The 13,583-nt window shown below is 45.4% G+C and overlaps 1 pseudogene; it reads right to left on the bottom strand.

Moving 5' to 3' along the window:
* Positions 1-10,782: 10,782 nt before the first annotated feature.
* LOC112318663 (ATP synthase subunit alpha, mitochondrial-like) lies at positions 10,783-12,310 on the bottom strand (annotated as a pseudogene).
* Positions 12,311-13,583: the final 1,273 nt, after the last annotated feature.

The following is a 13,583-nucleotide window of genomic DNA, read 5'->3' as shown; positions in this document are numbered from 1 at the left end:
GGTGGGCCCAGAGCCCCATCTGGCTTTTCTTGGTGCAATCTCCGAGCCTCTTCATTTGCCTCATCCAACACCAGCCTCCGCTCATCCCCCGTAAGCAAAGAATTGAATAAGGCTTGTATGTCTGCCCAGTTGGGATGATGAGTGGCAAAAACTGACACAACCAAAATCAGTCATTTTAGCAGGATCATCTCTATGAGAAGGGTCTGAGCTTTTCCAGTTGAACAGATCCGATGTAGAAAACAGAGTATGTATCCAGCAGGCTGGCCCTACTTCCACTGGAAGTCTCTGAAAAGGATATTGCCCTGCCCTGGTAGGGGCTTTTCCTCCACCGAATTTGGTTCCTTGACTGATTCAACATGGCGATGCCAGTTCAGGTGCACTTTCCCCATTTCCCTCATCAGAGTGGATCCCCTGGGGCTGCGGGAACTCTGACCAGCTTGCAGCAGTCATAATATCTAGATCTTCCTGGTCCCTCTCCTCTGAGCTTCTCTCTCTCACATGCAAATTCCCTTTTCTTTGAGCCTTTAACTTGTTTTCTGTTTTTGTTGTTGTTGTTGTTTTAACTCTGCATCTTTATCGTGTAAACTCAAAAACACTTCTAGGTGAGGCATTTTGTCCCATTTCCCTGATTTTTGAGAAAACAACTCTAGTTATAGTAGAATACAGTAATTTAAAACCCCATTCAGTGGCCAGCGCTCTCCCGAGTCTAAATGATGCAGGACACAGACAGAACGGTATTACAATAAAACCACATATGCTCTAGATATGTGCTCATAGGTCAATGAATTAGCCAGAACTGGCTGGCCCCAAAGGGCTGTTTGCTGGAACGGAGACTTCCCTCCCACCCCCCATTCTAGCAGATGGAGCTCCAAATAGAGGATACCCAAAGGAGAGTAGACGTCATTTTTTCAGACTGAGCTCTGTAACCCAGGAAGGTACCTTTATCAGACGACCTCAGTCATGACCCGGGATTTTAACCTGAACCAGAAAGTGCAATGATGCAATCAATCGTGACAAACGACCAGAAGTGTGGGGAGTGAGGGGGAGAATCCCCAGGTGAAACCACTTGGCAGCTGCTTGGGATTCTCCGAACCCAAACCCCTGGGGCCTCTCAGCTCAGGCAGCCAATGGGACTCCCCGCCAAAAGCAGACTTATTGGAGAATCCTAAAGCTGGTCCCTGCGGAGTTGCCAAAATATGAATGCGGAAAAGACACCGGAGTTCGGGCTGCCTGTCACTACCAAACCCAATAAGCCGAGACAGCAATTGAATCTTTATGGGCACTTTATTCAGATGGCTGGTGATCTGAGAAGATGGTGGGTTCAGACCCTAACAGACGGTCTTAAATTCCATTTTTAAATGGCCCTCTTTATAAGGAGAACAAAGTATAGGTGAGGGGTTTGGAATTCAGGGAAAAGTTAATTGGATTAAAAAACCCCCAATTTCAGCATTCTCTCCCTGAGCAGTGGTGGTCTTCAGCTGTGTCAGGGGCTGTGGTCCTCTCACCCTGGAGTGCAGTGGCTCAGATACCATCTTGAATTGCTTGCAGGCCTCCTGAGGCACACAGGTGGAACTGCTTATGGTCTCCTGGAGTCAGGGTGGGTCACGCCTTCTGTTCCCAGAACAAAGCCTTTACCTGCATTGATTACTCAGCTTATCAGCTATTACTTAGACTAAAATTCTCAAACTCTCTTAAGTCCCCTATCAAACAGCACGTGACTGCCCATGAATGGGGCATAGATGGCACGTGATCAGTGCGTGAATGGAGTATGGGCAGCACGTGATCAGCAAGTGAATGGCACGTGAACAGGGCATGGGCGGCACGTGATCGGCACGTGAACAGAGTGTGGGCAGCACGTGATCGGCACGTGAACAGGGCATGGGTGGCACGTGATTGGCACGTGAACAGCACATGAACAGGGCATGGGCGGCATGTGATCGGCACGTGAACAGCACGTGAACAGGGCATGGGCGGCACGTGATCGGCACGTGAACAGCACGTGAACAGGGCATGGGCGGCACGTGATCCGCACATGAACAGTGAATGGATGGCACATGAATGTCATGTGACCAGGAAGTGAACATAACATAAACAGCATGTGTTTAGTGTGTGAATGGGCATAACCTGCACGTGATGAGCACATAATGGCAGGTGAATGGGGACTGGGCAGGACATTATCAGCATGTGAGTGGTGCACAGAGGAGACGTGGTCAGTGCATGAATGGAGTATGGACAGCACGTGTACAGCACGTGAACATATCATGGATGGCCTGTGAACAGCACTTGAACAGGGCATGGATGGAACATGTACAGCAGATGATCAGCACGTGGATGGGTCATGAATGTGTCGTGGACAGGGTTGTGGGTGGTGTGAACATGGCGCTCCTTCCCTTCTGGCGGATGTACATCACTGTCCTTCTTTGGGGGCTTTCTCGTTTCGTGTGGTCGTACATCGGAGATTTATTCCTAGTTTTAAATGTCCACATGCCGTTTCTGGGCCATTTTAATTTTTTCCTGTTTGTTGCTTTTCTAAGGAAATCTGCTTGATTTTTATAAATTGGCCTTGAACCCATGGCTTGGATAAAAATCAGGCATCAGGTGGGCAGTTTGTGGATGTTTCTGGATCTTCGCTACAGACACCCTGTCATCTGTCCTGCTCTGACCCTCCCTCACACTTTAGTTTTCTGGTCAGTGGTTGGCTGATCACTCCTGTGTTTCCCTTGGAGGAACAGTGTCAGTGGGCACCCTGGTTCCACTTCCTGGCATCGCCCACCTGGCACCCCAGCACCTCTGTCCAAACCAGAAGCCATTTCAGAGGCAGCTGTGTATTTGGCACCATTTTCCTTTTCTAATGGGGTGTCTCTCTTCCTTCTGCGCCTCCTGAGGTGCCAGCCAGTTGCCCGGAAGCAGTGTCGCCAGCAGTGGCTCTGTGACCTGCTTCAGCTCTACTTTCTGAGCCCCTGTCCCTGGAACTGCACGCGCATGGCTGCTCCCCAAGGTCAGCAGGGAGCCCCCACCTCACCCATCACGCCCCTCAGCCTCTGCTCTGGGTGGCCCGGCACCCTCCTCCTGGAACGGCTCCTGTGCTCAGCTGAGACACTGGGTGGTGTTGGGGGGCCCTGGCCAAAGGGTACTGAGGACACGGAACCCCTGGGTGCGCTCCACAGAGGGGTGTCCCCTGCAGGAGCTGGTGTCTCTGCATTCAGGAAAGGACACGTCTGTGTTTCAGCCATCTGGTAAATTATTAAAAAATCAACCTTCCACTTCAAAAGGGTTATAAAATGATATGCTCAGTGCGGGTGGAGATGCTGCCAAATGGTTTCTTATTAAAAACCATGATGTTAAAAAAAAAAGAATGCTGTAATAACCTGACAGCGCCGAAGGGCCTGGCGAGCCTGCGGAGCAATCTCTGTAAAAGACTTTCTGTAATTTCAGTCTTTTATTTGCTATTTGTCTCAGTCACTTTGGAAGCTCAGCATGGCTCTGGTTTGGGGATTTCACGAGTGTGTTTAATGCCCGCATCTGAATGATTTGATCCATTAACTCACTGGGTGGAGGGGCCGCTGAGGCCTGTCGATGCCCCTCAGCTCCTGGCCATCTCCGTGCCCCAGGCTCCTCGCTGGGGACCTTGAAGTGGAAGTGTATGGAGGGGACCTGGCCTGACCTTGCTTCTGACACACGTCCCTCTGGGTCTCTGAGCCCTCCCGCAACCCGGTGGTCAGGGCCCGGCCAGCCCTGGTGCCCCTGTCCCTGGCTCCTGTTGGGACATTACCGATGCGGGGCACCCTGTTCTCTGTGCTGCCGTTGCCGATGGGCAAAGCTCAGGGCGACCCACGGCAGGGGCTGTGTGCTGGGTTCTTGGGCCCTCAGGGGCTCTGGGGGCCGTGATGTGCCCACAGGAAGGCTCTGCCGGTCTGGCCAAGCCCTCACACCAGCTGCCCGCTGGGCGCCCTTCCTCCCAGGTGCCTGCATGCAGGGCCAGAGGGGGCCTCCTTCCAACAGCGCGTCACCAACGTGGGGATGATTCCCCCAGGAGGGGAACGTCCACCCCAACAGTGTTCCCCGAAGGGGAGGGGAGGTCGCTGGCCCAGCCCACACAGCCTCCTGTGCCTGCAAGGCTGTCCCTTTGATCCATAACCAACTCCGTGGGATGGTGGGCCCCGCTGACCAGGAGGAGCGATCTGCATTCTCTCACCTCATTGTGCCTCCAACACCGCCCGCTGAAGGCTGGCCGGTAGGAGTCCGTGGCCCAGGCTCAGGCCAACGCATGCAGGAGACCCCCTCACCTCTGAGCCAGGTCTGGGGACCCACGCGCAGGTGGGAGTCTGCCAGATCCGACCTGACCCTCCTCGAGCCCTGGTCGCCCAGCCGAGGACAGCGGCTCCCCCTTAGTGTCACATCTGTGCGGGATTCTGTCCAGAAAACATCACAAGTGGAAAATATTTTTAAAACAAACACTGTTCAGTGGTTCCACAGACAGCCGGCCAAGTCTGGGTCTGACTATGAGAGGTATTGTTAGTTACTGTTTACTATTATTATTATTGCAATAGGACAAACCCAGTACCCCGAAGCTCGGGCTACCTGGCCTCCTTCAGCATCCCCTACTGGGGACCTGGCCCACAACCCAGACATGTACCCTGACTGGGAGTCAAATCAGTGACCCTTTGGTTCACAGGCAGGGCTCAGTCCACTGAGCCACTCCAGCCAGGGCTGTACATGGTAGTTTCAAACATCATTAACAAATTACTTACTTACTTTATCCTATTATGTTCACATGTAAAAGTTACGAACTATTGTTATTAGCAATATGATCTGTGTACAATTTAAGATATTTTTGCAATTCTATTTTTTCCTTTAGAATATATCCCAGTAGGACAGTACAAATTGCTGTATTTTAAGTTCTTGAATTAATTCTTCTCTATACAGTTAAGCAATAAACTTGATATATTGTATATTTTGTTTTCAATTTTCAAGGGTTGATATTTTCTTATGTTGATTAATTTTGTTTTATAATTATGTCAACTATTTACATGGTTTCTAAGTCAAAAACTATAAAGTAAAGTATATTCAGAGAAGTTAACTTCTAGCTCTATTCTCTGGATCCTGCTCCTTCCTTCCTGCTTTTTCCATTACATTTTCATTTATTCTTCCATTTTTGAAAATATGTACATTTTTCATATTTCCTCCATTTTTAGGTAGAATGCTATACACTTTGTCCTGCACTTGGCTTTTTTCACTTAACCATACATGATGGAATTCACTCCATACTGGTACATAGAAATTTTATTCCTTTCCACAGCGGCATCGTTCTCCATTGTGTGAATTAATAAATTGAAGAGAGCACCAATAGATTTGGAATTGGTAACAAGAAGGAGAGGATTGTCACTGTCACTTATTACACTGAAGAAGGCTGCAAAAGGAATAGGTTTTAGGGGCATTATCAGGAGTTTAGTTGAGGACACCTTTTGTTTGAGATGCCTATTAGACAACCAAAGAGAGTTATGAGTAGACGTTTTTTTCTGTATGAGTCTGGAGTTCAATGGCAAGGCCCAGGCTAGACATTTAATTCGGAAGTGAACAGCCAGGAAGTATGGTGAGGGAGTGGAGGAGTAAATGCTCCAGGCCTGTCAGTTCTCCCCTGTTTTTATTAACCCCTAACTCTAGCTGAGATCTCAGTTGCCTGATTTTATCCTAGGGCTCCAGTTTCACTGATGTGCCTGGTGCACACAAAGGCAATCAGAAGAGGGAAGAAGCAAGAGGAAGTGTGAGCGTGTTTCCACTCACCTACTTCTCTTTGCCCCAGGCTATACAATGAACCTGTCCCCCCTTCAGGTGCACTACTTTTATCTCCCCAGAGGTTTCTTACTGTCAAAGTCATTATTTTCTAGAACGCATGTTCCCTTTAAGCTTTTCCTTCTTTGATTCTGGGGAAGGGAGTCAGCAACCTGTGCCAAGTTTCCATCTTTGCAGGAACCAGAAATTCTGTTTGATTTTTAAAATTAAACATGGCAAAGAAATACTTATTTTTTCAAGAGAAAAAGATGAGAAAACTCTGGTTTATTGTCTCTTTCAAATATCCTGTCAAAACATCCCAAAAAGATTGAATCTAATTAGAGTTAAGTTTAGGAAAACAGGGCTTCCACAAAGCTGGGAACTGCATACTGGGTAAGAAAATTGAAAATTGACTACTGCTAGAAGAAAAAAGTATTCCACTCAGAGAAATGTTATAATATAAAAACCCGGAAATTGTACCGTGGCTAAACTTGTGTAATGTCTCCTTAAGAGATACTTTCCTGGTCTACAGTATTCAAGGGGAGAGATATCAAAGTTCATCACGGATTATTTCTTAGGAAAGTCACCATCAATGTTAAATACAATCACCATGAAAATAAACAGGAGAAGTATATTATAAAATTAAACTAGATAACTAAATTTGAGGTAAATAGAATTTAAATCGAGATTAGAAAATATTCCACTGGTAATTCCTATCATTTTATATAATTTCTCTTGATTGACTCTATGTCCTTAGTATATTTTCTTTTGTATTTCTGTTCTGGTGACAACTTGAAATTTTTTTTACAAGACACATATGCTTTTTATCCATGAGTACAAGTGACTATGAAGTCCAAAGTGCTAGTTTTCCTGCAACAGCACTCTCCCTTCAGGGAGGCAACACGACATTTCTCCCAGAGATAACCGCCCTGACAGTTTTGCATTTATCTTGCCCATCTTAGTCTGTTCGGGCTGCTACAATAGAAGTACCATAAACTAGGTGGCGTATAAACAGCAGGAATTTATCTCTCACCATTCCGGAGGCTGGGAAGTCCAAGATCAGGGTGCCAGTAGATTTGGTGTCTGATGGGAACCTGCTTCCTGGTTCAGAGATGGCCCTCTACTTGTGCCCTTACATGGCAAATGGGTGAGAGAGTTGGCTGGAGTCTCTTTTATTAGGGCACTAGTCCCACTCATAAGGGCTTTGCCCTCAGGACCTAATCACCTCCCAAAGACCTCACCTCCAAATATCATCACTCTGGAGACTAGGTTTCAACAGATAAATTTTGGAGAAAGCAAACATTCAGTCCATTGCACCTTTTCATGTATATTACACAATTTTACGTGTACACACACACACAGGATCATTATATATATTTTTTCTGGAACTTATTACAGTCACGTTCCCATAGTAACCCGTTTAGATCTATGTTATTATTTTGAATAGCTGAAATTCATTTTGTATATATATATTAATACATTACATTTTTGTTTTATTGAAATGACATGCAAAAAGATAAATCAAAATGAATCATATCTTCTTTTGTTTTTTTAAAATGGCAACATTATAAATACAGGGTGGGGCAAAAGTAGGTTTATAGTTGTGAGTATGTGAACACAGTTCATTCTTATATTATTATTTATTAATTACTGTATTATCTTCCATACAAACATCTGTAAACCTACTTTTGTATCACCCTGCATAATCTTTGTAAGTAGTACCTGGACATTGGTCCCAGTTGCCAAGAGACATTGGTCTCTCTTCTAAGTTGCCAGTATGCATTTTTGCCCATTCACTAAAAAAAGAGAACAAAGCCACAGATCTGTAAGGCTGAAGTGTAAAAAGCAATACATCAGTAACAGAAACAAATAGACTCTTGCATCCTGCTCTCTAAGAATGGTGATTGGAGGGACAAGTATTCAACAGTTTCTCAGATAAGAAAACAAAGATGCAGGATTAAAATTAACATTAAAGAAAGAATTTGTTTATATGGGATTACATGGGTCAGGCAGAAAAGCTTCATGCAAACATCCGTTCTCTGAGGTGCTTTCTCTTATTTAAGGTTGGCCTAGTAAAGAAGAAAGGAGCTGCATTCTTGAAATGAGAGCAAAACCTCAAGTCTTTAAGGTTGACATAGAAAGAGAAACGGAGAGAGTTCTTGAAAAACCTTCTCTCTATTGAATGTGAGGCTTGATTGCTGAAGGAAAAATAATGTCAAAGGAAACCTCTTGCACTAGGAGACAAAACTTCATGTACTTAAGGCAAAGGGAAGGGGAGAGGGAGAAAAAATATTTTTGATAAGAAGGAGGAAATAACTTCCAGCAAAATTTCTTAAGAGTCCTGCCTTAGTATTTCAGGCATTTTAAGAATTGCCATGTGGCCCGGGGATCAGGCCTTGTTCCTTTTGACCTTGGAAGGGTTAGTATTGCTGGGCGTCACCCGAATTATCCAACAGTAGGTATGATGGGGGACTCAAACGGGGCGGGGGGGGGGATTTTTAGTTTAGGTAATAGCTAATAAGCTTAGTAATTGATGCTTGTAAAAGCTATTGTTCCAGGAACTGAAGGTATGACCCACCCTGACTCCAGGAGACCATAAGCAGTTCCACCTGTGTGCCTCAGGAGGACTCAAGCAATTCAAGATGGTATCTGAGCCATTGTGCTCCAGGGTGAGATGCCCACTGCCCGGGGCACAGGTGAAAGAATGCTGCAGCTTTTATCTAATTAACTTTTCCCCTGAATTCCAAACCCCTATCCTACTCTTTTCTTCTTCTTATAAAAAGGGTCAGTTTAAAATGGAATTTAAGATGGTCTATTAGGGTGCAAACCCACCATCTTCTCAGATGGCCGATGATCTGAGTAAAGCACCCATACAGATTCAATCCCTGTCTCTGCTTACTGGGTCAGGTAGGTGACAGGCAGCCGAATACCGGCTTTTCCGGTTTCAGGTATCTGCTGCAGCCACCAGCTCTCAGGAGCTGATAATGTCCAAGCAGACAGGAAAGGCATGAAGATTACAGAAGCAATTCCTACTCAGTGGGGATTAGATTTGCAGACCTTTGAGATCCCTTTCAATATTGAGATCCAATGTTATTAAAAGAAACAACCACACATACTCAAATCCCTTCAGACATTAGACATGGGGGTGGGTTGTGAGGTGGGGTGGCTCTGTGCAGTGGAGAAACTATTGGAGGGTGGAGGGGGCTGGGGAAATATTCCTAGCAGGCCTCATCAATCTAAACAGTTTGATTTAAAGTGTATTGTGAAGTTCGTGGGCATGTGGGTAGGAGAACTCCCCGAAGTAGACAAAATACTGCATTTGACCTTGAAGAATAGGCAGCATAGCACTGTTATTTTTCTAATAAGTACATCATAAAAAGAAGAGCGAGGCAGTCTTCCCTAGTTGCCATTACACCACACTGCTTTGACATTTTAACAGCATTAAAACATGAAATGGTATTGACTGGTGAGAGATACAAGAAGTAACACTTTCTGAAAGGAGGTAGAAATGGCCGTGAGGTCTGGAGGTCTCAGTGGTACCAAGGAGGGGTGGTGACAGGGGTTGGTGAACATGGAATTGGTTCCAGGAGGAAGCAGTAAAAGCTCCTGGGAGGCTCAGGACCAGCAGAGGTGGCCATAGTGTCCAGGGAACGGTAAGTATTAGATGGCCACATTGGATCATGAATGAGCCCATGCAGGATGCTTAGAGATTTTGCACAGTACTTGGGCTATCACAAAGGTAGTAAGAACCAGCGAATATAGGTTTCCTCTGCAAGGTAAGATTGGGGAAGAATACTCCCACTGCAGATCAATGTAGAAAGAACAGAAGGGGCTCTTGTGGCTTCAGTTGTGACTTTCAGAAATAGAATTTCTTCCCTTCACAGCAGCATAGCAGTCCGGCAGGTTAGGCTCTCCACAGCCATCCGTCCCCAACCACCTTGTTTCACTTCTCCGGGAAGTAAACCAAACTGGGAAGTCAGGAAGCCCTGAGCAGTTGGCATTTTCCACAGTGACCTCAGTGGGCATTTGGGCAGTAACGACACTCATATTCCGCCAGGTAACTTATAGAGGACTCACAGGTTTTCTCTATGTAAAAGGCAAAGATCCTGATTCATCTGAAGGCTGCTTTGAATTTTTCCTTTATTTGGGAGAAAAGTACATTAAATTTGGGAAACACTGTTCTAAGCTGTGATTCCTGTGTTGAAATGGAAAACAATGTGGGGGGATGGGAGAGATTTCGAGATAGCAAGTAAGGCAAAGAGGAGGAAAGCTCCGGGAACCAGGAGTGAGCAACGCCTCAGCACCTGCTTCCCCCGAATATCATTTTGGCAAAGCTTGGGTGATTACAGGGAAAGTGGAAATGCCACAAAGTTTAGGCATGGAAAGCTGAAGGGCTGGAGATGCCCCATCTATGAGATGTGTATACACTTACACGTTTATGTGCACACACAGAATTGTGTTTACGCACACAGGTGCTTTGGGTGACTATACCATCGAAAGCAAAATTTTAATCAAACTTTAAACTGTGCAACTTCATTTGACATCCACCACATGAGAAGGGACTGTCCTGGAATATACCCTTTCACTAAGAAAGTGGGCAGATTTACTCTTTCCTTCTCTCCTGTGTAACCTGGCTGTTCCCGCCCACCGTATTCTCTCCTAGAAATGCAAGTGCCTGTTTTTCTGCAGCCAAAGTGGACATTTTCTATATCTTACTCACTTTAAAGCTTCTTTTTAAATCACTTTTCATGTCTTAAGACAGTGGTCCTGTGAACTAATCTGATATCAGGCAAGTCACCACTGACTTATTGTGACTTGATGTGTTGCTACTCCTAGATGACCTACATAGATACATGTTTTGTTTTTTGCGACATAGAACCTTTATTTTTAAAGTGATCTGTAGCATAAGAATAATCCTTTTACAAATAGAACTGATTACTAGAAGAAACAATCAGAAAACCAATTTCTGGTTTTGATCAAACCTGGTATTTGATGTGAATCCTTAGGAGTTTAAGCTTTAAATCCAGCCAAGAAGTGTGTTACCATCTTTCAGCTTTGCATTTGACTTTTCCGAGATCATTTCCTCAGCCCTGACTTTGTCCAACAGGGCTTGGTGTTGGCTGATAACAAGAGACAAGAAAGCATTCTCAAGCTTTGTGATTTTGCTGGGCTCCAGTTTATCAAGATACCCCCTTACACTGGCATAAATAATAGCCCCTTGTTCTTCAATAGCCATGGGAGAGTACCGTCCTTGCTCCAGCCGCTCAGTCAGATGCCCACCATGACTCAGGAGTTGTTGAGTGGCAGCATCGAGATCAGAGCAAAACTGAGCCAAAGCCACAACCTCCTGATACTGAGCCAATTCCAGCCACTGGCTTCATGGCCCTGGTCTGGGCAGCAGATCAAACTGGGGACACAGACAAACCAACATTAATGGCAAGGTGGATACCTCTGTAGAACAATTCTGTTTCCAAGAAGATCTGCCCATCAGTGGCGGAAATGACATTCATTGGAATGTAAGAAGGCACATCACCACCTTGTGTTTCTGTAAGTGGTGAAACGGTCAAGGAGCCACCATCAAAAGAATCATTCATTTTGACTGCTCTCTCTAGCAGACAGGAGTGTAGGTAGGACACATGTAAGGATAAGCCTCACCACCCGGGGGTCGGAGCAGCAGCAAAGGCGTCTTACAGTAAGCAACAGTCTGGATAAGTCGTCACAAGTGGTCAAAGCATGTTTGCCATTGTCCCTAAAATATTCTCCCCTAGAACAGCCAGAATAAGGAGTAGGTACTGCAGTGGGGCAGCATCAGAAGCAGTAGCTGACAGCACAGTGGTGCACTTGGTGGCATCTGCATCTGTGGGCCTCTTCACCAACGGGGAAACAGCGATCTCTTCTGACCAATAGCTATGTAGATACATTGTATGTTCTTTCCATCAGATCCATCATTGAAAACGTTTCTGGTTAATGATTGTGTCAATAACAACTGATGTTTTGTCAGTGTCAGTCACTAATAATCAGCTCACACTGACCACGACTCACTGGCTCCATGCAGTCCACAGTCTTAACGCCAGTCTGCTTTGGTTCCTGCACAGAGATTGGAGGAATGATTCCAAGGGTTTTCAGGCCAACTCACCTACAGGTCTTGGAACCAATTGAACCCTTTCCATCGACAGCATTACCAAAAACATCTACTACATGACCCAACAGATCCTTACCAATGGGGAACATCCACAGTGATTCCTGTTTGCTTCATAATACCTCCTTCCTTAATTAGTTTATCGTTTCTGAACACAGCACCACCAACATTGTCAGGTTCCAAGTTCAAAGACACGCCCTTTAAGTCTGAAGAAAATTCTACCATTTCTTCTACTTGAACATTCTTCAGCCCATGTACTTGGGCAATGCCATCACCAAGACTGAAGACATGCCCAGGCTCTTCAAGGTCAACAAAGGTATCAGCTCCAAGAATCCACCTCTTCAAGATTAGGAGACATCTCAGCATTGCCAGTCTTCTGAAGACATGTGCTAGGGCCATGGGGATTCCTTGCAACCATGATGACCCCAGAGCATTGTTGGAGACCAGCCCAGCCACCGAGGAAGGGAGCAGGCCATAGCCATGGCAACACACATGAACAGAATTTCTGCAACTTCTTGGTAGTCCCTCTGTAGCCACAGCCTCTGTAATGACTAGATATGGTTTTTAATTGCGCCTTGAGAGTAGTGGCAAACAGTAGAAAATTTGAGTCTTATAAAAGGCTGAAAAAACCCCTCATTAAATTATTATTATATATATTTTGTTATTAAATGGTCAAAATGAATAAATTATTAACAAAAGAACTAACCCTTATGAAACACTTTCTAGATGCCAGGCACTGTTCTAAGTGCTTTGCACATTATCTATTCAATTGTCAGGACAACTCTGTGGAATAGGTTCTATTTCATCCCCGTTCTGCAGATGAGGAAATTGAGGCAGCGAGAGATTGAGCAACCAGCCCTAGATCTGACATCTGGGATATGGTGCAGTCAGGGGTTGAACTCATGACCTACCTGACAGTGGAGTCCTTCTCTGTCAGTCAGTGGCATTTTTTTCCTGGGGAAATGGGTAATGGGAGTGGCTGTTAGAGAATCTCAGATTACACCCACACCATAGTCCTATCTACAGTTTTTCATGGGAGTGAGGCAGCCTCCAACTTGAGAGGTATCTTAGAACATTTGTTTGACACTAAGAAGTCACGACACCTTTTAGACCTCAGTTTTCTTTTCAGTAAAACAAGGAGGGTGGACTAGATAACACCTTCGGCATCCCTGCACTGAAACGCGATCTCTTGATGCCTGTGAGGAAGAAGCAGGTCAGTTTCTGCTTCCTAGACCCTCCAGGCTAGGAGCTGCAGGTAGGGTGTCGCCGACTTAAACTGGTAATAAGAGATGAAGGTTAGGGGTCCAGGAAGCCTGGACCTTCCTAAGAAACAAAGAAACAGTTGTCTATTGTGTGCTGTGTGTTTTAAACAGATTATATAATTTCATTCTCACAGTATATTTGTGCAGAAGATAGTATTGTCTCTATTTAAAAGAAATGAGACTGAAACTTAGTCCTACCAAGTAACTTGCTCACAGTGGCCCAGTTAGGAAGGGATGAAGGCAGGACTGAAATCACGTGTCCTGACTCCAAAGCCCAGGGCGCATTTCTTAGCCCGCGCTTCCTTTAACATCAGTAATGTCATTGCATTCTCACTGCAAGCCTACGTGATAGTCACCATCTCCCCACTTCGCTGAGGAGGAAAGTGAGCCTCAGCTCACTTGCCAAGGAA

Source organism: Desmodus rotundus, chromosome 3 (genome assembly GCF_022682495.2).
Source record: "Desmodus rotundus isolate HL8 chromosome 3, HLdesRot8A.1, whole genome shotgun sequence".
In the NCBI taxonomy this organism is placed as follows: Eukaryota; Metazoa; Chordata; class Mammalia; order Chiroptera; family Phyllostomidae; genus Desmodus; species Desmodus rotundus.
The sequence above is the reverse complement of the archived record's forward strand: the minus strand, read 5'-3'. Positions and strand labels throughout refer to the sequence as shown.